This window comes from Saccostrea cucullata, unplaced genomic scaffold, assembly GCF_032062105.1.
Source record: "Saccostrea cucullata isolate Sc308-1 unplaced genomic scaffold, CSIRO_AGI_Scuc_v1 ctg5391, whole genome shotgun sequence".
In the NCBI taxonomy this organism is placed as follows: Eukaryota; Metazoa; Mollusca; class Bivalvia; order Ostreida; family Ostreidae; genus Saccostrea; species Saccostrea cuccullata.
The window spans coordinates 13,036-40,584 of NW_026930474.1; the positions used below are offsets into that span (position 1 = coordinate 13,036).

At 32.3% G+C, this 27,549-nt stretch overlaps 2 long non-coding RNA genes across 2 annotated transcripts; both read right to left on the reverse strand.

The window, feature by feature from the left end:
• Positions 1-1,795: 1,795 nt before the first annotated feature.
• LOC134228691 (uncharacterized) lies at positions 1,796-7,666 on the reverse strand. The gene is made up of 3 exons (XR_009984049.1): positions 7,302-7,666; positions 5,001-5,189; positions 1,796-2,062 (listed from the first exon to the last, which is right to left on the reverse strand). It is a non-coding gene; the product is annotated as an uncharacterized LOC134228691 (long non-coding RNA).
• A 2,950-nt stretch (positions 7,667-10,616) lies between these two features.
• LOC134228692 (uncharacterized) lies at positions 10,617-19,488 on the reverse strand. The gene is made up of 3 exons (XR_009984050.1): positions 18,153-19,488; positions 11,617-11,732; positions 10,617-10,715 (listed from the first exon to the last, which is right to left on the reverse strand). It is a non-coding gene; the product is annotated as an uncharacterized LOC134228692 (long non-coding RNA).
• Positions 19,489-27,549: the final 8,061 nt, after the last annotated feature.

The window sequence follows — 27,549 nt, forward strand, 5'->3', positions numbered from 1 at the left end:
AACGTGTCATACTACAGAAACATAAGTGTTTTGCTACATTATCATCTTAAAAATGGCTTTAAAATCATTTAATATACAATATAACTAGGTAAATAAAATAAACAAATTATATAATAATTCAAAAAATCCAAATGTCTTTACAATAATGATGAACAATCTTCATTAGTTGCAATCAGTAAGTAGAACAATACTTTTATAATAAACGCACAGAAATGTGTTGTGTATGTTTCGAATTTGAAGCTTTCCACTAGCAACTGGTGGTACCTCAATAGGAGTGTAAAATTCTCTGAAAGGTATATTGTGAACATATTACATATATATGGCTGTGTATTCTTTTTTAGCGGCTTTGGCAGAATGCAGCAATCACTAAATGAAGGACAAAGCTAAAAGTCTTGTACATAAACATAAATAAGAATATCTAGTTCTACGCTAACTTATTCAAAAGTCAATTTCCACCAAATATTGTACAAGCTAAATATAATACATTTACAGCCAGGGGCGTAGCCAGGGTACTTTTGATGTGGACGCCTGGATATAGACATGGGGGTTGAGGACCTTATTGGGTCTAGGGCAAAACCCTATAGTGGGAGCTTGGAAGCTGGTAAATTTTCGACGATTTCGATGTGCTTATGTGACCCTCCTGATAGCAATTTTCTATCACTTAAACGCAGAAACATTTAATTTGTGGTCTGTTCTTTTATTGGACAAAATGCGGAAAAGCACTCAAAAATAAGAAAGGATCTGTCAATAGCGTTGTTTGACGAAGCCACTAAAACAATTTTAGACTTTTGAAACTTCACAAAATACGTATGTACTTGCACATTAATACCTATCGGGTATGTTCCATTGTATACATTTTAAAATGCATACATAATGTTTATAAATATTCACAAATCTGGTATCTTTTACTTTTAGTAAAAATTATATTAAAAAAAAAAAAAAACATGTAATACCCGGTATATATTATAGGTTTTAAGATAATGTTACGGACGTCAATACTTAGGCCTTATTATTCTTTTCTTCAGTTTTTAAACTGCATGAATTTTACTATTTTTTTTTTTTCGAATTTTTATATTTACACATAAAGCTGAATTATGATTTTTTGAAGTATTCCATGAAGGTTGAAATTTTGGGGGGAATTTGGTGACAGAGGTTAAAAAGTGCAGTTTGAAGTCAATTTTCTTTTGGAAAATGATGTGGACGTTTGGGCGTACAAACGTACGCCTGGCTACGCGCCTGACAGCATTAAAGAAACGAATCTCTTTGAAGGTAATTGCCCTGCATAAGAACAATTTGAATCCCTTACACTAAGGATGCTCTGTGCCAAGTTTCACTTTGGTTCTGGAAAATGATATCGTGAAATTTTAGACAATGATGATAATGGATAAAATTATGTTTTTAAAAAAATTACTGGTTCCTTTAGCTCAGATGGGCTAATAAGTATGCAACAGGCACAGTTTTGCAGTTGACATTGAAATGCGACTGGACATCTCTTCAATCTTGTTTTAGAAAACTACATGTACATGCCCTATGTACTGAATTCCTTGGAATCATACACATGTTTATGCCTTTAATTAGTTGTATGTGCCAAAAAAACATTTTTTTTTACATTATACTGTAAAAAAATACACATACATGTATTACAAGATCTTATATTCCTGCTGAAGACAGATCTAGAGGATCTATCTTAATCATTAGAATAAGTAAGTCTAAACTTTGAAAGGGAAGACCTTAATAAAGAGGTCAACATGCTACACAAACAAAATATTATTATACTTAAAAATAACATTTATTCCAATGTAATTACTGGTACATGTATTTCTGTTACAATAACTATTTCACTTGAAAAACTGAGAGCAATTGATATGTTCATATTTGTGGATTTATGTTGTCAAATCAAAATTTAAAAATGATACACTGTGTGTTTAAAAATTGTCTTCACAAACCAAAAATTGACTTATTTTCACTATGCTGTTTATTCCATGTCACATCCAAACAGATGATCTTCTGGCAAATCATGGTCATGCTTGGTATTAAAATTCAGTATTCAGATGAGTCAAACCTATCCAAAAGAAATTGAAATTTTTTAATTTATAATTCTTTTACTAATAAAAAATGCAATTCATGAGATTATAAATTAGATTATCAAATTGAGAGATAAGATATTGTCACATTTTCTGTGTATAATTTGTAAATTTTAATGTACTCTTTCATCAATTAAAAGAAGTTTACACCAATTAAGGCAGTCATTTATGCTATCCCCTAATAAGACAACATACAAGTGCAAAGTAATCATGCACTAGTGGGTTTAGGATAATGTGCTAGAGTATTTATGACAACATACTAGCACGAGGTGACAATGTGCTAGCATGTACGTCAGTGATAATATGCCAGCACACTGAATCCAACATGCAGTGAAGCTAACACTCAACAGATTGTTTAGAGTTGTGTTTGCATGATATTTTGTTTTGTGTAAACACAGCAGCGTGTTGTTTAAAGCTGCATTTGAGTGGCAGTCTGTTGAAATTAACATGCTAACACACTGCAACTTCACATCATTGGAACACCATAATTTTAAAACTGGCAAACCAATATCTTATGATTACTAACTAGGTAATTGCAACTGTAAATGCTGATTTCATGGTGACAATAATACCGGTAATTCACTGTATATCTGAGAACTGATCAATTATAATAAGGCGTGTCCAGATAGGGCCACTTGCTAAAGCTCAATAGCACTTTCATAAAAACCTGCCATCTTACCGACACAAAAGATGCCATTGGGCTATCACACAGCTCGCCATCACAACACTGAAAAACACTTTCGCACAAACACAAGTTCGCACCACACGCTGTCACACTAACACACAACACACTGTCACGCTAATACAATTTCACACAACAAAATATCAGGCTAACGCAAATTCACAAACACGCTGTCTCGCTAACACAAGTTCACACAACACGCTGTCTCACTAACACAAGTTTTACACAACCCGCAGTTTCGCTAATACGAGTTCATACAACACACTGTCTAGCTAACACAAGTACACGCAACACACTGTCACGCTTAGATGAATTCACACAACACACTGTCACGCTAACATGAGTTTACACAACACTCAGTCTCACTAACATGAGTTTACACAATACACTGTCACGCTAACACGAGTTTACACAATACACTGTCACGCTAACACAAAGTCACAAAACAGGCTGTCTCACTATTCACTAACACAAGTTCGCACCAAATGCTGTTGCGATAACAAACTGTCATCCTAATACCATTTCACACAACACACTGTCATTCTAATACCATTTCACACAACACACTGTCAGGCTAAGACGAGTTCACACAACACACTGTCACGCTAACACGAATTCACAAAACAGGCTGTCTCACTATTCACTAACACAAGTTCGCACCAAACGCTGTTGCGATAACACACTGTTATCCTAATACCATTTCACACAACACACTGTCATCCTAATACCATTTCACACAACACACTGTCAGGCTAACACGAGTTCACACAACATACTGTCACGCTAACACAAATTCAAAAAACATGCAATATCGCTAACATGAGTTCACATAACACGCAGTCTGGCTAACACGAGTTCACACAATATGCAATCTCGCTAACACGAGTTCACACAACACACTATTTCTCTAACACCAGTTCACACGACAAATTTTCAGGATAACAAGTAGCTGCAGATCTGTAGCTATCCGGAAAAATATATATTGATAGACCGGATAGCTACAGTGCCACCCATTTAAAAAACTGTATATTTATTGCGCACAAAAAAGTGCGCTCGGTTTTTGATTATTTCTTCCTAATTCTTACCTCAATTGCAAAAGAGGGAAGATTTTAAAATGTTTCTGTTTCTTTTATCAATTACATTCGTAGTTGACATCTGAACGAAGCATATTGGACCGAGTTATCTTTGAAACCAAAATGGCAGTATATATAATCGAAATGTTCGATGATTACATTATCAGGGTCAGGAGGACTATTAAAAATAATTATGACGAATGTTTGGTTGTGGAAAGAGTCAAAGAATATGTTAGGAACACACGGTTAGTAATATTATGAGATTTCAGTTTTAGGAACATGGAGAAATAAATTGAAAACCGAGCGCACTTTTTTGTGCGCAATAAATATACAGTTTTTTAAATGGGTGGCACTGTAGCTATCCGGTCTATCAATATATATTTTTCCGGATAGCTACAGATCTGCAGCTAGATAACAAGTTCACACAACACACTGTCACGCTAACACGAATTCACACAACATGCTGTCTCGTTAATAAGAGTTCACACAACACGCTGTCTTGCTAACATGAGTTTACACAACACGCAGTCTCGCTAACACGAGTTTACACAACACGCAGTCTCACTAACACGAGTTTACACAACACGAAGTCTCGCTAATACAAGTTCAATCAACACTCTGTCTAGCTAACACGAGTTTACACAACACACTGTCACACTTACATTTTATACAAGATTTCACACAACACGCTGTCTTGCTAACACGAGTTTACGCAACACATCGTCAAGCTAAAAAGAATTCACACAACCCACTGTCAGGCTAACACAATCAAGTTCACAAAACACACTGCCTTGCTAACACAAATTCATACAACACACTGTCTCGCTAACACAAGTTCACACAACACACTCATATTGCTGAGTTTAAAGTAAAGGTCTACCCTAATTTGAAGAGGTTTAACACTAACATATCTCTATATTCATGATATTAGTAAAGAGCTTCAAATTTAAGACAAAAACATTTATGCAGTAATGTTCCTTAACATGCATCTGGCATATAAAATGAATGGGACCTTAAAAACCTCACAGTACATGTTTACTTAGCTAATTAAAGGTCTAAATTGATGCTATTCAACATATTCAACATCTCTAAGTATGTGAATGAGTGAAATTCTCAAATAAATATTATAAATCAAAGTATCAATAAGAAGCTGAACCTTACGTCGCAGGTTCCAATCCCATTGCTAAATGCTTTAGACAGGTTACTCCTATGAGACTGCATAAACCAAGATTATGTGTCACGGTAGGTGTTAGCACAAAATGGATCTCATACTTCTTAAAGGCAATAAGTGCTGAGTACACGTCTATATTTGCAGCTAATACCATCCCAAGTGGTGGCACCATGAAATGACTGAAAAATGTATGATTAAGACAAATAAACAAACATTAAACCATTACAGCAGTCTTATCAAACAAAAAAGCAAACTTTCTATTATTACAATTTTTTGAAACAAATTTCTTTTGCAATTTAACTGAGCAATATTTGTCCCTTTTTGTCAGTAAAGTATGATATTAAATAATTAAGACTTTTTGAGAACATCTATTTATAGCGAGTCCAGACAGCAGCACAAATCCCTGCCCATAATGCGAGCTCTTATGATAAGACCTTGGCAAAAGAAGATTGTGACTTGCACATTGCTCCACACAATTTTTCCGCAGTATACTTTGGACCCACAGCAGGGCTCTCGATTCTCTATAATTGGGGCCGATATTCGGCCCCATTCCCAACGTGAAAAAGGCACCTTTTTTCCCAAATTTAAGTGTAGAAATTCCCAATGTATGATTGCTTCAAATATATTTTACTGTAAAAAAAAGCATATCTTTAACAGTCTTAAAAGCACTGTGAAGATATGAACGAAACACGTTGGTGTTATGAACTGGCAGTTCGTTTATATGCAGGAACCAGTTTAGTATGAAAACGAAAGTCGTCTGTAGTAAAGTAGGCCTAGTAAAGTACAAATTCTCTTAGGTACGACTTCTTTATTCACAACATGTCGCAGAATGTGAAGAACTACGATGTCAGGGCTCGAAATTAACGGAAAATACTCTTTACATGAAAATTAAAATAAAAAATTGCGAGTTAAAGGCGACCTGTGTCGCCACCTTTTGCAAGTAAAAGAAAGGTCCTAAAAATTCAGATTACCAATGACTGAATGAGAAGGGCTACAGGTTTTACTCATTTTTTGCTATAAGATTCCCTAACAATGAAAAAAATTAGGAACCATGCTCGTACAGTTTGTAAATTCCCATATTCTTATCTATTTTGCAGCACTACCTGACTTATTTACTTCCAAAAACGATCGTTTTTTAATCCGAATTTCCTCCACTCCTTTGTTTATGGCAAATACATGTAACGTTAGATATTGCATTAAATTATTTACGATCACTTAATCAAGTAGAGTGAAAAAGTTATGTAATTTTCCAAAAATATATTCACAGTGTATTTAATGATTTAATTTTAAATGTAAGGATGAGATTTTTTTTTAATTACACACCTCTCTATCTGTTCAGATCTTATCTTTAATAAAAACGACATAAATGCTTCCAAAAGGATATTTTTAATAGATGATAAGATCATTTAAATCTTATATGACTTACTATGAGAAGAAAAAATGCTAGTGAAAGTTCTGTATTACAATTTGCTAGTAAAAATAAATTTGCTGATATTTGCTAGTGATCAAAAAGTTAAGTTTGATCCCTGCAGTACTATACTGCAAGTGTAGAAAAAAAATATTTCTACTAAGAGTAAGACAATGATGATGATTCGTTTCAGTTTATATAATTACTCTGTGTTTATTTGATTTTTCTTGTTTCAAGAGTTTAAATTATGACTGATAAAAATTAATTTTCCAATTTTTATAAAAACCACGCTTTTTTCCCAATTGCAATGGCCCTGGCCCCAGTACCAAAAATAGGTGTGAGAGCCCTGCACAGTGCTTAGCTTCTTTAACATGTTTAAGCTACATTCAAAATTCATTTCTATTTAATTTGAATTAGCTATCCTTACTCATGTTCACATGGAGCTAATGGGAAGTAATTTAACGAGCAGTGAATTCATTCGAATTAAACATTTGAATAAACTCTCAGTGTGAACACTGAGCATGGATGCACCAAATGTCAAATGCAGCTTGACAAGCACAATCTAACTTAAAACTAAATAAGTATCTGCCCTCACCCTTATAGTCACACTGTCAATATATAATTAGTTGAATATTCTGTAACATTAAGTGCAGTTTGAATTATAGAGTATGATCACTATGATAGATAGTAGGACTGTTGAAATTACATCCTCAAATTTAAAATAAAATAAAATATAAAGCTGTGGGGATTTACAAGGTAAACAGAGAGCGTCTGAACTGTAAAACAGACAATATATCGGTGTGTCTGTGTATCTAATAACATCAATGTATGTCACTGTCATGTAATCAGTAGTGTAAATTTTAAGTAATAAAAATATTCTAACCTTCATTCCAATGGTCCAAGCCAATCATACATTAAAATGTCGCCGTCAGCTCTTTCATCACTCGATACAATTATCAGTGGGGAATGATATGATGATCCGAGTCCGAAGCAGAGTCAAGAGTGTTCATCCTTGTTAATGTGACAGTCAGAATTTCCTCGTAAACAATTCACACAAGATTCTTAGAATATATGAATCGGGATAATTCTGCTTAGAATAATGTTCCAGAGAAGTGAAAAAGTACTTAGTAGCTGCAGATTAAATGAGTGTACATGTCTACAAACGGGTTCTTTGTGAGAAAATGTTCAACTTCACAAATCATTCTATTTTCAGTTTGTAAACCATGGCAAACATGTGTCCGACGTTGACTCGAAGGGGCACACTAAAAACGGGATATACTAGAGACCTGATATTTACCTGACGTTTTAATTTTTAATCAAATGGTAATATTGAGTATTTCAAATTACTTATGTACAGACTTTATGACTTTGAGGCATATGCTATACAAAAATTCAATTGTTTGGAACAGTTACAGACAAATTTGAATCAGGTCAAATCAGTGTTTAGTACATCGCGTCTTTAGTACCTTTCTTATTTCCCACAATGCCGCGCGTTGTTTACAAACAAGCGCGAAAAAATCCTCTAAACTAGGTACTAATTATTGTTGTGTACATCATCACATTTTAAAATTATTTGAATAAAAAGAAAACAAAGAAACACCGAATCCAAACTATATCTTTTAGATGCATCAACTAAAAATGTGCACATGTATGCAGTAAAGGCTTGGCTGGCTATAGTAGACAACTTGTTCCTGAAAGGTTTCTCACATACATGTACTTGTTTTATAAAAAAAACAATTAAATATAGCTGGAAGTTTATTTCTTTTTATATCAAATGACAAGATTTTATAAGTTCGAAATTATTTCAGTCAAACTTTTTCATAATATACCAATATTTTTAGCTATCAGAAAAAAATGTGTATGAGCCATTAGCCCCTAATGATAGGGGCCAGCCCCTTTTCGTTATTAAATATGAAAGCTCTCGTAATTACCCACAACTTTTGTATTATATGTCTTACCAAATTATTCTCGGTTTAAAAGTTATTAAACAAAAAGTAGCAAAAATTCAAAGAAAAAAAATTACTAAAGTTTGCCGTTTTATAGCTTCCAAACTTTAAGAAATCAGCTATATAATTTTATCGTTGTGCACATCTACAAGTGACGTCGCCGGACGCATTTTGACGACTGCAATAGATTAAGCTTGACATTTTGAACAACTTTGCTTCTTGGATGTATTACAAATTCTCAATACTTTTTGAGATATCTGGAAAAAACTTTTGGCCCCTCTAGATCCCTTAATTTAGGGGTCAGCCCTTTTTTCGAGATATCATTTGAAAGATCTTGTAATTCTGCACAAATTTTGTTCTATATGTTTTGACAAAATATTTTTAGTTTAGAAGATAAAAAGCAAAATATGTGTAAATTTTCGCTCTTTTAGGTGTTCTAATTTTTGACCCCTATATAGCACCATTTTGAATAGAGAAATCGAAAAACAAAAACCGCCATGCACAACTTCAATCCTTGTATTATCTAAAATCAGTAATATTTCTGCTCCAGCTTTAGCCGTCTCTGAGCCTTTGTCTGGAAACGAAAGCCTATAAATTTTCGTTTAAAGGGAAATAACTCAAAACCGGAAGTGACTTTTTGAAATTTTAGATAGCATTCTGATAGAGTTTAGTAACGTCCATAAACTCTGAAAATTTGAGCAAAATCCATTGAGAAATGAGTGAAATATGAGGCCTCAAAGTTGGCGTCTAGGAAAAGGAAAAAAAAAGAATAATATTAAGAACTAGAGCAAAGCTCGTTGCAAAGCAACGAGTAGGTCTTCCGTCATGTTTGACCGGAAGTGGCTTTCATTTTCAACAAAAAATGAGAAATAACGTCCAAAAATGGTTTGATTCCTCTAAATTCATGTTAATTATTGCAAAAATAAGCCACTTTCTGTTACTTCCAGTTTGACCGGAAGTGACGACGACGGACGGAAAATTAATTTTATTGCTCCCAGAGACATATGTTACCCAAAAACTTGTCAAGAACGGCAAAAATAAGCGTTTTCCGACTACTTCCGGTTTGACCGGAAGTGATGACGCCGGATGTATTTTGACGACTACAATAGATAAAGCTTGTCATTTTGAACAACTTTGCTTCTTTGATGTATTGCAAATTCTAAATACTTTTTGAGAGATAAAGGAAAAAACTTTCGGCCCCTCCAGGCCCCTGATTTAAGGGGCTAGTCCCTTTTTTGAGATGTCATTTGAAAGATCTTGAAATTCTACACCTTTTTGTCCTACATGCTTTAACAAAATATTTCTAGGTAAAAAGTTATCGGTGAAAAGGTGCTTTAAATTTTGAAATTCTTGATAGGGCTATTTTCGAGCCATAGCGAGCGTCGGCGCTTCGTACTTCCGGTAGTTGTGATATACTTAATGCACATCTCCGAAAGTTGCTCTAGCATCACTGAAAATTTCAAGCTTCTGTGTTAAGTGCTTTTTGAGAAAACTGCCGGACAAAGTGACCCTCTAAAAATCACTAAATCGCAGAAAACTCCGAACCGGAAGTGACGTCATCAAAATAAAAAAATATATATCTAGATTTTTTGATGTTCTATCAGACCTGAAAGTTTCATGAAAATCGATCGAGCCGTTCTCGAGAAATCGCGCGTACAAAATCGGTAAGAAAAAAAAAACAATAATAATAAAAATAGTGGAAAAGAAACCTAAGAAAAACAAGAAGGTCTTCCGCTGAAGACGGAAGACCTTAAGTAGAGCAAAGCTCGTTGCAAAGCAACGAGTGGGTCTTCCTTCCTAGCGATAAGCAAAAGATTAAATGTTTCTGTCTAGATTGTCAACTTTGCTAACATTCTCTTTTTCGATTTGTCTCAAAAACCCTTACTTGAATTCTTTAATTTGGTACCCTTACTTGAATTCTTTAATTTGGTGTGAGCATGAGGTCTAAAGGGTACTCTCTCTAACAGCATTCTTGAAATCGTATCCACAACAGTTTAACTTCCAATATTATGACTTTTGATATCGGATATATCATGTTTGTTGCAATTATGTTTGTGAAACGTGTCATACCGGTACTACAGAAACATAAGTGTTTTGCTACATTACCATCTTAAAAATGGCTTTAAAATCATTTAATATACAATATAACTAGGTAAATAAAATAAACAAATTATATAATAATTCAAAAAATCCAAATGTATTTACAATAATGATGAACAATCTTCATTAGATGCAATCAGTTAAGTAGAACAATACTTTTATAATAAACGCACAGAAATGTGTTGTGTATGTTTCGAATTTGCAGCTTTCCACTAGCAACTGGTGGTACCTCAATAGGAGTGTAAAATTCTCTGAAAGGTATATTGTAAACATATTACATATGGCTGTGTTTTCTTTTTTAGCGGCTTTGGCGGAATGCAGCAATCACTAAATCAAGTACAAAGCTAAAAGTCTTGTACATAAACATAAATAAGAATATATACGCTAACTTATTCAAAAGTCAATTTCCACCAAATACTGTACAAGCTAAATATAATACATTTACAGCATTAAAGAAACAAATCTCTTTTAAGGTATTGCCCTGCATAAGAACAATTTGAATCCCCTACACTAAGGATGCTCTGTGCCAAGTTTCACTTTGGTTCTGGAAAATGATATTGTGAAATTTTAGACAATAATGATAATGGATAAAATTATGTTTTTAAAAAATTTACTGGTTCCTTTAGCTCAGATGGGCTAATAAGTATGCAACAGGCACAGTTTTGCAGTTGACATTGAAATGCGACTGGACATCTCTTCAATCTTGTTTTAGAAAACTACATGTACATGCCCTATGTACTGAATTCCTTGGAATCATACACATGTTTATGCCTTTAATTAGTTGTATGTGCCAAAATAACAATTGTTTTTACATTATACTGTAAAAAAAAATACACATACATGTATTACAAGATCTTATATTCCTGCTGAAGACAGAGGATCTATCTTAATCATTAGAATAAGTAAGTCTAAACTTTGAAAGGGAAGACATTAATAAAGAGGTCAACATGCTACACAAACAAAATATTATTATACACTGTATTTAAAAATAACATTTATTCCAATGTAATAACTGGTACATGTATTTCTGTTACAAAAACTATTTCACTTTAAAAACTGAGAGCAATTGATATGTTCATATTTGTGGATTTATTTTGTCAAATCAAAATTTAAAAATGATACACAGTGTGTTTAAAAATTGTCTTTTTAAACCAAAACTTGACTTATTTTCACTATGCTGTTTATTCCATGTCACATCCAAACAGATGATCTTCTGGCAAATCATGGTCATGCTTGGTATCAAAATTCAGTATTCAGATGAGTCACACCTATCCAAAAGAAATTGAAATTTTTTAATTTATAATTCTTTTACTAATAAAAAGTGCAATTCATGAGATTATAAATTAGATTATCAAATTGAGAGATAAGATATTGTCACATTTTCTGTGTATAATTTGTAAATTTTAATGTACTCTTTCATCAATTAAAAGAAGTTTACACCAATTAAGGCAGTTATTTATGCTATCCCCTAATAAGACAACATACAAGTGCAAAGTAATCATGCACTAGTGGGTTTAGGATAATGTGCTAGAGTATTTATGACAACATACTAGCACGAGGTGACCATGTGCTAGCATATACGTCAGTGATAATATATGCCAGCACACTGAATCCAACATGCAGTGAAGCTAACACTCAACAGATTGTTTAGAGTTGTGTTTGCATGATATTTTGTTTTGTGTTAACACAGCAGCGTGTTGTTTAAAGCTGCATTGGAGTGGCAGTCTGTTGAAATTAACATGCTAACACACTGCAACTTCACATCATTGGAACACCATAATTTTAAAACTGGCAAACCAATATCTTATGATTACTAACTAGGTAATTGCAACTGTAAATGCTGATTTCATGGTGACAATAATACCGGTAATTCACTGTATATCTGAGAACTGATCAATTATAATAAGGCGTGTCCAGATAGGGCCACTTGCTAAAGCTCAATAGCACTTTCATAAAAGCGTGCCATCTTACCGACACAAAAGACACCATTAGGCTATCACACAGCTCGCCATCACATCACTGAAAAACACTTTCGCACTAACACAAGTTCGCACCACATGCTGTCACACTAACACACAACACACTGTCACGCTAATACAATTTCACACAACAAAATATCAGGCTAACACGAGTTCACACAATACACTATCATGCTAACACGAATTCACAAACACGCTGTCTCGCTAACACAAGTTCACACAACACGCTGTCTCGCTAACACAAGTTTTACACAACACGCAGTCTCGCTAATACGAGTTCATACAACACACTGTCTAGCTAACACAAGTACACGCAACACACTGTCACGCTTAGATGAATTCACACAACACACTGTCACGCTAACATGAGTTTACACAACACGCAGTCTCACTAACACGAGTTTACACAATACACTGTCACGCTAACACGAGTTTACACAATACACTGTCACGCTAACACAAAGTCACAAAACAGGCTGTCTCACTATTCACTAACACAAGTTCGCACCAAATGCTGTTGCGATAACACACTGTCATCCTAATACCATTTCACACAACACACTGTCATTCTAATACCATTTCACGCAACACACTGTCGGGCTAACTCGAGTTCCCGTACGAAATTCAGAGACGTATTACGCCTGGATTTTTTGCAAATCCTGGCGTACATGAGACGTATTCTTAAAAATACAGTTCATTTTCAGGCGTACACGTATTTTTGCCAGAAATACGTCTCCTTTTTTCCAGGCGTAAATTCTAAATCCGGGCGTATTTTCTACTTAGTCTCTTTGGCACAAGGAAATTAAAACTTAGAAAATTTCAAAAGGCGTATTTTTTAAAATTCGGGTGGATTTTTCAACTTAGCCAAAAAAACTTAGTCAACTCATTCTCTTTTTTTTAAAGTATTGAGTTGCATAAGAAACATTTTTATTATATTATATAACTTAAACAAAAAAACAGTATTGCATGATTGTATACATTACAATATTGCATTTAGTTTGTTGTATTAAATATCAAAGCAATTATTTTTCATAAATTAAACTGATTTTTTCTTTTAGAACTTTTTTTTTAGAACATATATCCCATGGACCTAAAATTTTGTCATTCCCATTTTTTTTTCAAAAAATTGATATTATTTTTCTTAACACAAATGATTTCTATAAGTGTAAAGTAGATAGTATATTTTTTTAACTTCATGCATGATTAATTGTTTAGTCAGGCTATAAACATACATGTTATTACAATTAAATGTTTTTCTTATAAAATGATTTATATTTGGTATATTTAGATACTCTGTTACATTACCATCAACTTTCACTTCCCTAGCCTAACCTGCTGGGATTGTGCTAATTACTTACAGATGTGTTGAGCATGTTTAGGAACGACTTATCTGTGATGTTGTAAACCTAAGAACGGCTTATCAATTTATATCCGGTTTGTGTACAGCAGTTCTATTTCCCACCCTAGTATCTTTTTAATTCATGTAATGAATACACCTTGTTTATACATTGATGGAATTTTATTTTTATGTTCTAGCTGTAAACAAAACAGCATTTTTCTTCAAAATTACAAATTGTACTGAGTAGAACTTCCAGAAATCATAAAAGAGTTTAGCTAACTAGGGGGTTGTAAATAACAGCATCTGCATCCAAGTATTTGCGCCAATTTTAAACCACCAGGCAGGTCATGCCAAGAACAATGAGATTAGAGAAAAACACAACAAAGCACAGATGGTGTAGAAGAGGTAAATATTTTGAAAACATAGCTTAACATTGAAACTTTTTATCTATGAAAATAAAAGACAGCTGCATTTGCTTTTGATTTGCAGAGCCAGATGTTAATGATTGAAAATCAGTCAGGGGTGGTACTGAAATCAGTCATTTTTGAAAATGATGGATAATGGTCATTTCTTCTAAGTATATAATGTACACAATTTTCTGATTTTTGTAAATATGACGTCTTTTCATCATATTTCCATTCTCAAGTCAATTTTCCCATCCCATTTACTACAGTAATTAGATATAGTACACTATCCTGCCATAGACCCTTGTGTAGAGAAACATCTTGACAAGTAATTGAAACCAAAATAATTTAGTGCGCCCCGTAAAACTAATGAGATAATTAAGTGCCCCAGACCTAACAATTTGATAAAAAATGATGAAAAACAGTCATTTTTAATATCAGAGATAACTCTATTTCTAAAATAAATTTCAAAATAGAAATGACTGTTTTTCATCATTTTACTAAAAAAAGATGAATTTCCATCATTATTAAAAATCAATTTAATGACTGAAAATCATCATTTTTAAAAATGATGGATTTCAATCACACCCCTGACTGAAAATTGGGTCAGTAGTATTTTGAATTACATAAATTATTCTTTTTCCAGAAAATGATTTACATCTAAATCCTTATCACAGTTGGAAAATTGATTGAATGATGAAATGGTCATAAGAGGAGGAGAAAAGATCTTGCAATATTAAGAGCTGACCAGCAGCATAGCTTTCCATAAATGCAATAATGCCAGTGAACTGTAGCCATTGGAAGATTGCATCAGGAAGAAGATGACTGTTTGCAATGCCAGTTATAAAGCATTCAAACTTCTTTTTGTGAATATTTCAATCTATGAAAATGTGATTGGGAAATGTGATGTGAAACGTGAATGACAGAACTGCTCGTGATTTGCATCTTTTATGCCAATTTAGGAGTAAAAAGAATGGCAGGAGTACTCGGCATGATTTTCAAAACTGTGATTCACTGTGATTATTGGAATGTTTCAACTGTTTACTATAAAACTCAGCCTTGGATGTTAAAATGCTGTGAAACAGTTAATATATTCTAACATGTAACTGTGCTTTGAAAAAGTAAATGTAAGATTATGATTTTTTAAATTTTAATGACAATCCTTTACTAATGAATCTCATTCACATTTTATCACTCTGAAAAATATTAAGAAAATAAAAGTGATGTATGCTTAGCTTAATTTGTCTAATCTTTTTTAGCATATGTAGTCAAAAATCTTTGTACTGAAGTTGATTGTACATTTATATTCATGCTATAGTTGTAGCTCCCATTGCTGTAATATAATTAATATTTAATTCAAATCTATTTAAAGCAGGCGTATTTTTTGTACAGGCGTATTTTTTTGTACGGGCGTATTCTTTTATACGGGTGTATTTATTTTGCAGGCGTATTTTTAAGGGTATGCTTGAAATCTAGGCGTAATTCTATTTTTAAAATTTCCAGACGTATTTTGAATTTCCAGGCGTACTCATTTGCATATTTCGGCCAAAAATACGGGAGGATTACGCCTCGTGTACGCCTGTATTTTACATTATACGCCTGGTTTTATATATTCATTTCAATAGAGATTTCCACAAGGATTTTTAGATTAAGATACGCCTGGATTTTTTAAAAAATACGTGACTTAAATTTCGTACGGGTAATCACACAACACACTGTCACGCTAACATGAATTCACAAAACAGGCTGTCTCACTATTCACTAACACAAGTTCGCACCAAAAGCTGTTGCGATAACAGACTGTCATCCTAATACCATTTCACACAACACACTGTCATCCTAATACCATTTCACACAACACACTGTCACGCTAACACGAGTTCACACAACACACTGTCACGCTAACACAAATTCAAACCAGAAGTCTCTGTCGACACTGAAGCAAGTGGAAATTGAAACTGAAACTTTTCAACAGCAATAAATATAATAATGATCCTTGATTAAGTCTCTTTATGTTCTTATTATAGTCTACTTGCATGCCACTTTATATTATAATCAGACTAAAACTGTATTTGGAGTAGCATTTTGAGAGTATTTAACAGAAATTTCTATTTTTAGTAACCATGGCAACACTATTCATTGAAGTGAAAAACTAATACACATAATTATGTATCTTAGTGTAGTCTACTTATGTGCCAAGTTATATTGAAATCAGACTAAACTATAGGAGGAGTAGCATTTTGAAAAAATTTCATAGAAATTTCTATTTTTAGTAACCATGGCAACACGGTTCATCGAAATCAAAATGCGATACCCAGAATTATGTATCTCAGTGTAAACTACTTGCTTGCCAAGTTATATTGAAATCATACCAAAACTGTAGGAGGAGTAGCATTTTGAAAGAATTTCTTAAAAATTTCTATTTTTAGTAACCACTGCAACACCATTCATCGAAATCAAAAACTACTAGTTTGCCAAGTTATATTGAAATCAGACCAAAACTGTAGGAGGAGTAGCATTTTGAAAGATTTTCACAGATTTCTATTTTTAGTAACCACGGAAAGATCGTTCAATTGAAATCAAAAACCGGTACACAGAATTATCTATCTTAGTGTAAAGTACTTGTTTGCCGAGTTATATTGAAATCAGACCAAAACTGTAGGAGCATTTTGAAAGAATTTCATATAAATTTTTATTTTTAGTAACCACGGTAACACCTTTCATCGAAATCAAAATCAGATACACAAAATTATGTATCCTTGTGTAGTTTACTTGTGTGCTAAGTTATATTGAAATCAGACCAAAACTGTAGGAGGAGTAGCATTTTGAAAGAATTTCACAAAAATTTCTATTTTTAGTAACCATGGCAACACCGTTCATCGAAATCAAAAACTGATATACAGAATCATGTATCTTAGTGTAGTCTACTTGTGTGCCAAGTTATATTGAAATCAAGCCAAAACTGTAGGAGGAGTAGCATTTTGAAAAATTGTTTACAGACAGACAGATGGACAGACAGACAGCTAGACAGACGGACGGACGACGGACGCATTACTATCGCATAAGCTCTTCTGGTCTCTAAAAACATGCAATATCGCTAACACGAGTTCACATAACACGCAGTCTGACTAACACGAGTTCACACAATATGCAATCTCGCTAACACGAGTTCACACAACACACTATCTCTCTTACACCAGTTCACACGACAAATTTTCAGGATAACAAGTTCACACAACACACTGTCACGCTAACACAAATTCACACAACATGCTGTCTCGTTAATAAGAGTTCACACAACACGCTGTCTCGCTAACATGAGTTTACACAACACGCAGTCTCGCTAACACGAGTTTACACAACACGCAGTCTCACTAACACAAGTTTACACAACACGAAGTCTCGCTAATACGAGTTCAATCAACACTCTGTCTAGCTAACACGAGTTTACACAACACACTGTCACACTTACACTTTATACACGATTTCACACAACACGCTGTCCCGTTAACACGAGTTTACACAACACATCGTCAAGCTAACAAGAATTCACACAACCCACTGTCAGGCTAACACAATTAAGTTCACAAAACACACTGCCTTGCTAACACAAATTCATACAACACACTGTCTCGCTAACACAAGATCACACAACACACTCACATTGCTGGGTATAAAGTAAAGGTCTACCCTAATTTGAAGAGGTTTAACACTAACATATCTCTATATTAGTAAAGAGCTTCAAATTTAAGACAAAAACATTTATGCAGTAATGTTCCTTAACATGCAACTGGCATATAAAATGAATGAGACCTTAAAAACCTCACAGTACATGTTTACTTAGCTAAGTAAAGGTCTAAATTGATGCTATTCAACAATATATATCAACATCTCTAAGTATGTGAATGAGTGAAATTCTCAAATAAATATTATAAATCAAAGTATCAATAAGAAGCTGAACCTTACGTCGCAGGTTCCAATCCCATTGCTAAATGCTTTAGACAGGTTACTCCTATGAGACTGCATAAACCAAGATTCTGTTTCAGGGTAGGTGTTAGCACAAAATGGATCTCATACTTCTTAAAGGCAATAAGTGCTGAGTGCAACTCTATATTTGCAGCTAATACCATCCCAAGTGGTGGCACCATGAAATGACTGAAAAATGTATGATTAAGGCAAATAAACAAACATTAAACCATTACAGCAGTCTTATCAAACAAAAAAGCAAACTTTCTATTATTACAATTTTTTTAAACAAATTTCTTTTGCAATTTAACTGAGCAATATTTGTCCTTTTTTGTCAGTAAAGTATGATATTAAATAATTAAGACTTTTTGAGAACATCTATTTATAGCGAGTCCAGACAGCAGCACAAATCCCTGCCCATAATGCGAGCTCTTATGATAACACCTTGGCAAAAGAAGATTGTGACTTGCACATTGCTCCACACAATTTTTCCGCAGTATACTTTGGACCCACAGTGCTTAGCTTCTTTATAATGTTTAAGCTACATTCAAAATTCATGTCTATTGAATTTGAATTAGCTATCCTTACTCATGTTCCCATGGAGCTAATGGGAAGTAATTTAACGAGCAGTGAATTCATTCGTATTAAACATTTGAATAAACTCTCAGTGTGAACACTGAGCATGGATGCACCAAATGTCAAATGCGGCTTGACAAGCACAATCTAAATTAAAACTAAATAAGTATCTGCCCTCACCCTTACAGTCACACTGTCAATATATAATTAGTTGAATATATTCTGAAACATTAAGTGCAGTTTGAATTATAGAGTATGATCACTATGATAGATAGTAGGGCTGTTGAAATTACATCCTCAAATTTAAAAAAAAAATAAAATATAAAGCTGTGGGGATTTACAAGGCAAACAGAGAGCGTCTGAACTGTAAAACAGATAATATATCGGTGTGTCTGTGTATTTCTAATAACATCAATGTATGTCACTGTCATGTAATCTGACAGTAGTGTAAATTTTAAGTAATAAAAATATTCTAACCTTCATTCCAATGGTCCAAGCCAATCATACATTAAAATGTCGCCGTCAGCTCTTTCATCACTCGATACAATTATCACTGGGAAATCCGAAGCAGAGTCAAGAGTGTTCATCCTTGTTAATGTGACAGTCAGAATTTCCTCGTAAACAATTCACACAAGATTCTTAGAATATATGAATCAGGATAATTCTGCTTAGAATAATGTTACAGAGAAGTGACAAAGTACTTCGTAGCTGCAGATTAAATGAGTGTGCATGTCTACAAACGGATTCTTTGTGAGAAAATGTTCAACTTCACAAATTTTGTAAACCATGGCAAACATGTGTCCGACGTCGACTCGAAGGGACACACTAAAAACGGGATATACTAGAGACCTGATATTTACCTGACGTTTTAATTTTTAATTAAATGGTAATATTGAGTATTTTAAATTACTTATGTACAGACTTTATTACTTCGAGGCATATGCTATACAAAAATTCAATTGTTTGGAACATTTACAGACAAATTTGAATCAGGTCAAATCAGTGTTTAGTACATCGCGTCTTTAGTACCTTCCTATTTCCCACAATGCCGCGCGTTGTTTACAAACAAGCGCGAAAAAATCCTCTAAACTAGGTAGTAATTATTGTTGTGTACATCATCACATTTTAAAATTATTTGAATAAAAAGAAAACAAAGAAACACCGGATCAAAACTATATCTTTTAGATGCATGAACTAAAAATGTGCACATGTATGCAGTAAAGGCTTGGCTGGCTATAGTAGACAACTTGTTCCTGAAAGGTTTCTCACATACGTACTTGTTTTATAAAAAAAAACAATTAAATATAGCTGGAAGTTTATTTCTTTTTATATCAAATGACAAAATTTTATAAGTTCGAAATTATTTCAGTCAAAATTTTTCATAATATACCAATATTTTTAGCTATCAGAAAAAAGCGTGTATGAGCTATTAACCCCTAATTATAGGGGCCAGCCCCTTTTCGTTAATCAAATATGAAAGCTCTCGTAATTACCCACAACTTTTGTAATATATTTCTTACCAAATTATTCTCGGTTTAAAAGTAATTACACAAAAAGTAGCAAAAATTCAAAGAAAAAAAATTACTAAAATTTGCCGTTTTATAGCTTCAAAACTTTAAGAAATCAGCTATATAATTTTATCGTTGTGCACATCTACAATGTATTGGCTACAAATTCTCCAACTTTCGTGTAAATATCTTATGTCATTTTTGAGATTTTCAGTGGAAACGAGACATCAAAAATTTTCAATTAAAGGGCAATAACTCACAAATAAAGGCATGCATCAAAAAACTGAAAACAGGTTTAAATAGGTTTAACTACAAACTATCTATCCTGAAAGTTTCATAACGATCAGTCCAAAGGTCTTTGAGAAATCGCCTGTCAAAAATCGAGCAGGAAAAAAAAAGAATAATAAGAAACAATAGAATAACAGTAGGGTCTTCCGAAGGAAGCGGAAGACCCTAAATAGAATAACAGTAGGGTCTTCCGAAGGAAGCGGAAGACCCTAATAAAAATAGTGGAAAAGAAACCTAAGAAAAACAATAAGGTCTTCCGCTGAAGACGGAAGACCTTAATAATAAGACTAGATACGATCTCGTTGCGAGCAACGAGTGGGTCTTCCGTCCACTTTTTGATGAAATGAGGTAAGATTTTGACTGGGATTTTCATTCAGAATAATATTTTTTATGTAATTGATGTTGCTTTGTGTAAATCTGTATTTGGACAGATGGAGGACATAAAACTATATGTTGCAAAATCTCTAAAAGGTCAAATAAATTATCACTTAAACAACTTAATTTTTTTAAAAATCGAGGGCTATATTTGTATTGTGACGAATAGAAATCATCAAACAATGTGTTTTTAAATCGCTCAAATGTTAAATTAAGTGAGATTTAAACGGTTTAAATTTTCAAAAAATTTAAATTGCTTCAAAATGTAAAATCAAATACTATATTTGTATTGTGAGATATAGAGAGCATCATACAATATGTTTTGAAACCTCTCACAGGTCAGATAGAGTGAGATTTAAAAGATTTAAATTTTTCAAAAAATTTAAATTGCTTCAAAATGTAAAATCAAGTACTATATATGTATTGTGACAGATAGAGAATATTATACAATGTGTTTTTAAACCTCTCAAAGGTTAAATAGAGTGAGATTTAAACAATTTTAATTTTTCAAAAAATTTAAATTGCTTCCAAATGTAAAATTAATTACTGTATATGTATTGTGAAAGATAGAGAACATCACACAATGTATTTTGAAACCTCTTAGAGGTCAAATAGTGTGATATTAAAACGATTTAAATTTTTCAAAAAATTTAAATTGCTTCCAAATGTAAAATCAAGTACTATATATGTATTGTAACAGATAGAGAACATCATACAATGTGTTTTGAAACCTCTCAGAGGTAAAATAGAGTGAGATTAAAACAATTTAAATTTTTCAAAAAATTTAAATTGCTTCCAAATGTAAAATCAAGTACTATATATGTATTGTGACAGATAGAGAACATCATACAATGTGTTTTAAAACCTCTCAGAGGTCAAATAGAGTGAGATTTAAACGATTTAAATTTTTCAAAAAATTTAAATTGCTTCCAAATGTAAAATCAAGTATTATATATGTATTGTGACAGATAGAGAACATCATACAATATGTTTTGAAACCTCTCAGAGGTCAAATAGAGTTAGATTTAAACGATTTAAATTTTTCAAAAAATTTAAATTGCTTCAAAATGTAAAATCAAGTACTATATATGTATTGTAACAGATAGAGAACATCATACAATGTGTTTTTAAACCTCTCAGAGGTCAAATAGAGTGAGATTTAAACGATTTAAATTTTTCAAAAAAATTAAATTGCTTCCAAATGTAAAATCAAGTATTATATCTGTATTGTGACAGATAGAGAACATCAAACAATATGTTTTGAAACCTCTCAGAGGTCAAATAAAGTTAGATTTAAACGATTTAAATTTTTCAAAAAATTTAAATTCCTTCCAAATGTAAAATCAAGTACTATATATGTATTGTAACAGATAGAGAACATCATACAATGTGTTTTGAAACCTCTTAGAGGTCAAATAGAGTTAGATTTAAACGATTTAAATTTTTCAAAAAATTTAAATTGCTTCCAAATGTAAAATCAAGTACTATATATGTATTGTAACAGATAGAGAACATCATACAATGTGTTTTGAAACCTCTCAGAGGTCAAATAGAGTGAATTTTAAACGATTTAAATTTTTCAAAAAAATTAAATTGCTTCCAAATGTAAAATCAAGTATTATATATGTAATGTGACAGATAGAGAACATCATACAATATGTTTTGAAACCTCTCAGAGGTCAAATAGAGTGAGATTTAAACGATTTAAATTTTTCAAAAAATTTAAATTGCTTCCAAATGTTAAATCAAGTACTATATATGTATTGTAACAGATAGAGAACATCATACAATATGTTTTGAAACCTCTCAGAGGTCAAATAGAGTGAGATTTAAACGATTTAAATTTTTCAAAAAATTTAAATTGCTTCCAAATGTAAAATCAAGTACTATATATGTATTGTGACAGATAGAGAACATCATGCAATGTGTTTTGAAACCTCTTAGAGGTAAAAAAGAGTGAGATTAAAACGATTTAAAATTTTCAAAAAATTTAAATTGCTTCTAAATGTAAAATCAAGCGCAATATCAGATTTCAAAACACATTGTCTGATGTTGTCTATCTGAAAAAATACACTAGTATACATTTTGTTACATTTGGAAGCAATTTAAATTTTTCAAAAAATTTAAATTGTTTAAATCTCACTCAATTTGACCTTTGAGAGATTTCAAAATACATTGTTTGGTGTTCTCCATCTGTCAAAATACAGATTTCATCTTTGAATTTTAATTTGGATAAAATTTAAATTTTTTGAAAAATTTAAATCGTTCAAATCTTGCTTTATCCATTCTCTGAGATATTTCAAAACATATTGTATGGTGTTCTCCCTCTGTCAAAATATAGATTTCATCTTTGATTTTTTATTTGGATGAAATTTAAATTTTTTGAAAAATTTAAATCGTTTAAATCTAGCTCTATTCCGCCTCTGGGATATTTCAAAACACTTTGAATAATAATGTCCATCTGTCAAAGCACAGATATAGTATTTGATTTTACATTTGGAAGCAATTTAAATTTCTTAAAAAATTTAAATCATTTAAATCTCACTCAATTTGACCTTTCAGTGATTTCAAAACACATTGTATTATGTTCTCCATCTGTCATAATACATATATAGTACTTGATTTAACATTTGGAAGCAATTTAAATTTTTTGAAAAATTTAAATCGTTTAAATCTCACTCTATTTGACCTTTGAGAGGTTTCAAAACATATTGTATGATGTTCTCTATCTGTTACAATACATATATAGTACTTGATTTAACATTTGGAAGCAATTTAAATTTTTTGAAAAATTTAAATCGTTTAAATCTCACTCTATTGGACCTTTGAAATATTTCAAAACACATTGTATGATGTTCTTTATCTGTCAAAATACAAATAAAGTATTTGATTTTACATTAGGGAGCAATTTAAATTTTTTAAAAATTTTAAATCATTTAAATTTCACTCTATTTGTCCTCTGAGACATTTCAAAAAACACCATATGTTGTTATCAATTTAAAAATGCAAATATAATCCATGTTTAAACAATTTAGGAACAATTTCAATATTTTGAAAAATTTAAATTCATTAAATTTCACAATTTTTGTCTTATGTTTTCAATCCTTAAAAATACAATAATAGTTCTTGTTTTACATTTTGGTTTTACCTTTGAAAGCAATTAAAAATAAAATTGAAAAATTTAAATTGTTTCAATTTCACTATATTTGACTTTTGAGAATTTCCAATTACACTTTTAATAACTTTCTATAAAAGAGGATACAAGAAACATATTGACGCAAGCGTCAAAAATCGGCCGCAAACCAATTTATATAACTTTTGAAATTATTTTAGAAACTGAAATTTGCTGGGTTAATTTTTTTTAAATTTCTTATATTTTTCTGTTAAAATATCCTCGTGACATGAAAAAAAAAATGCATGCGACAATGCCGATTTTCTTCATGAATAATGCATGTACAATATTACATGTATAGGCAATATGAACTGTGCATAGTCCTCTGCGTCTCTGCACTCTGTTTGGTACGTACAACTTAACGAACACTTGTGAGTTTGCTGTTTAAGTAGTTTTTACATAAAACGTACAAAACTAATTGTTTAAACTTAGCTATAGTTTTACCTTAATAAAAACGCAACAAATATATAATATGTGGGGCTCCTCGTTCTCTCTCTTAGCGGATTTTAACCCCCCCCCCCCCCCCGAACTCCTTCTAGATCCACCACTACATTAACTCCTCTTTCAATCTCTTTGTTTTGGTGTTGAGATGTGGCGGGAAAGTGTTTGGCACATTGTAAAACGCGCTCTATCCTAGTCTCCTGGACGAACATGTCGTAATATTCTTTGCTTTTAAGAAATCAATATTTCATCATATTTTTGAAAAACATCTATAGGAAATGTTTAAATATACACTTCATTTCAAATAAATACAGCAGATCCTGTTTTAAAAAGAGAAAGTAAAATTGTTGATTTACAACGCGGTCTTTGTTTTAGACTATGCCTAACACTCGTACCAATTTTCTCCGCACTTCAGTTAAATCAGGATTGGATGAAATACTTACCCCATTATTTTTAAAATTTAATTTTACGATTATTGTGCTTTTTCTAAACATTTAGACAATCTTTGTTTAATATTGACTCGCCAGCGATATGAATATGATGAATGTTGAATATTTTTATTTAAATTGTTAACTCCGCAGAAACGCACAGCGACTTAAAACTTTCATATCATATAACCGACCGCCTCCTGGCGGCCGGTAACAAGATCATAGAGTACAGTCATTCTCACCAACTGCAAGCGTCCTTCACAATGAGTTTGACATGTTCTGTCAAAACAGAATGCTGATATATATGAGCTTATAGTTTCTGAATTAGTGCATTAAAAATCATAAAAAATATACCGTTGGAAACCTCTCAGAAAGATCTATTTGATAATTTTAAAAGTTTAAAAATCGGTCAAGAAATGAACCATATAGGACGTTTGACATACATCAAAGGATATCCACCGAAGATCAAAGAGATCTAAAGAGTGCCGTACTAACCGCAAGGATCCTTGATAATGAATTTGACATGTCCTGTCAAAATGAAAGGCTAACTTATCTGAGCTTATATTTTCTTCATTATTACACGTACAATAAAAAGAAATATACCGTTGGAAAGGTCTTGAAAAGATCTATTTGATGGTGTAAAAAAATTAGAAATCGGTCCATCAATAAAAAAGATATGAATTTTTAAAAGAAAAGTTCTAAAAGTACATTTGCACTCTATCGTCGAAATACACCTGAGCTATTAAAATGTTCATTATTGTACTCACATACAAAACAAATACATTTTTGGAAAGTGCTCGCCAAGATCTATTTGATGACATAAAAAAAATTAAAATTGGATTAAAAAAATTTTTTTGAAAAATTTAAATTAAAAATTTGAAAAAATTTAACAACTTCTTAAAAATTTAAAAGCGCGTTACAAAGGTAGAGCTCACATTTGATCATTCATGAAAGTCTCAAATCTCTATTTTACGTAGTTTACTCTATGAAAGTCAGACAAAAATTGTAGAAATTACGTCATATTTCACGACCGGAAGTAAAATTAGAAAAAATGAAAAAAAAGGATTGAGCCATAATTGTTCCCTTTCATCTCCGAAAGTTTCATAAAGATCCACCAAACCATTACTGAGATATCGGTGTAGGAAAAAAAAAATTATAATAAGAACTAGATACGATCTCGTTGCGAGCAACGAGTGGGTCTTCCGTCCAATTCTTGATAAGATGAGATAAGATTTTGATTGAGATTTTCATTAAAAGATAATGATTTACCACAATCTGTAAAAAGACATTGAACAATACAGACTTAAAAAATCGGCTTTTGGCCCCTTAACGGCCCCTAATTGTAGGAATCAGCCCTTTTTCTTCATGTCAACTAAAAGCTCTTAGGATTTCGATCACTTTTTGTTCAACAACTGTTAAGAAATTCTTTTCGTTTTTTGAGCTATTAGCAAAAGAAATATTTAGGGGCCAACTCTTCAACTCCTTAATGGGGACGTTTAGCAAAAAATGAAAGGTTGCATATGTTCAGAACATTATTTAGAACATCCTTTGTTCAATATTGCTTCTCAAAATATTTCTGCCATACAAGATACAAAGCATCAAAGATTTTGCATTCTGGCCCCTTGTGGACCCTAATTATTTAACATACGACATTAAAATTATAATATATAATTGTAGATTGTTGAGATAAACATCTTTGCTTCAGTAACATATTACAAAATATTAACTAATAAAGAGTTATCGATTGAAGACTTTTGGCCCCTCGTGGCCCCTAATTCGATTGCCCAGCCCCTTTTTCAGGATCTCATCTTAAAGATCTTAGGATTTTAAACATTTTTTGGTCAACAACTATTCAGAAATTCTTTTTCGTTTTTGAGCTATTAGCAAAAGAAATATTTAGGGGCCAACCCTTCAACTCCTGAATGGGGACGTTTAGCAAAAAATGAAAGGTTGCATATTGTTTAGAACATTATTTTGAACATCTTTTGTTCAATATTGCTTATCAAAATATTTCTGCCTTTCGAGATATAAAGCATGAAAGATTTAGCATTTTGGCCCCTTGTGGCCCCTAATTATATACCATACGACATAAAAATCATAATATATAGTTGTAGATGGTTGAGATAAACATCTTTGCTTCAGAAATGTATTACAAAATATTAACTAATAAAGAGTTATCGATTGAAGACTTTTGGCCCCTCGTGGCCCCTAATTCGATTGCCCAGCCCCTTTTTCAGGATCTCATCTTAAAGATCTTAGGATTTTGAACATTTTTTGGTCAACAACTATTCAGAAATTCTTTTTCGTTTTTGAGCTATTACCAAAAGAAATATTTAGGGGCCAACCCTTCAACTCCTTAATGGGGACGTTTAGCAAAAAATGAAAGGTTGCATATTGTTCAGAACATTATTTTGAACATCTTTTGTTCAATATTGCTTATCAAAATATTTCTGCCTTTCGAGATATAAAGCATCAAAGATTTAGCATTCTGGCCCCTTGTGGACCCTAATTATGTAACTTACGACATAAAAATCATAATATATAGTTGTAAATCGTTGAGATAAACATCTTTGCTTCAGTAACATATTACAAAATATTAACTAATAAAG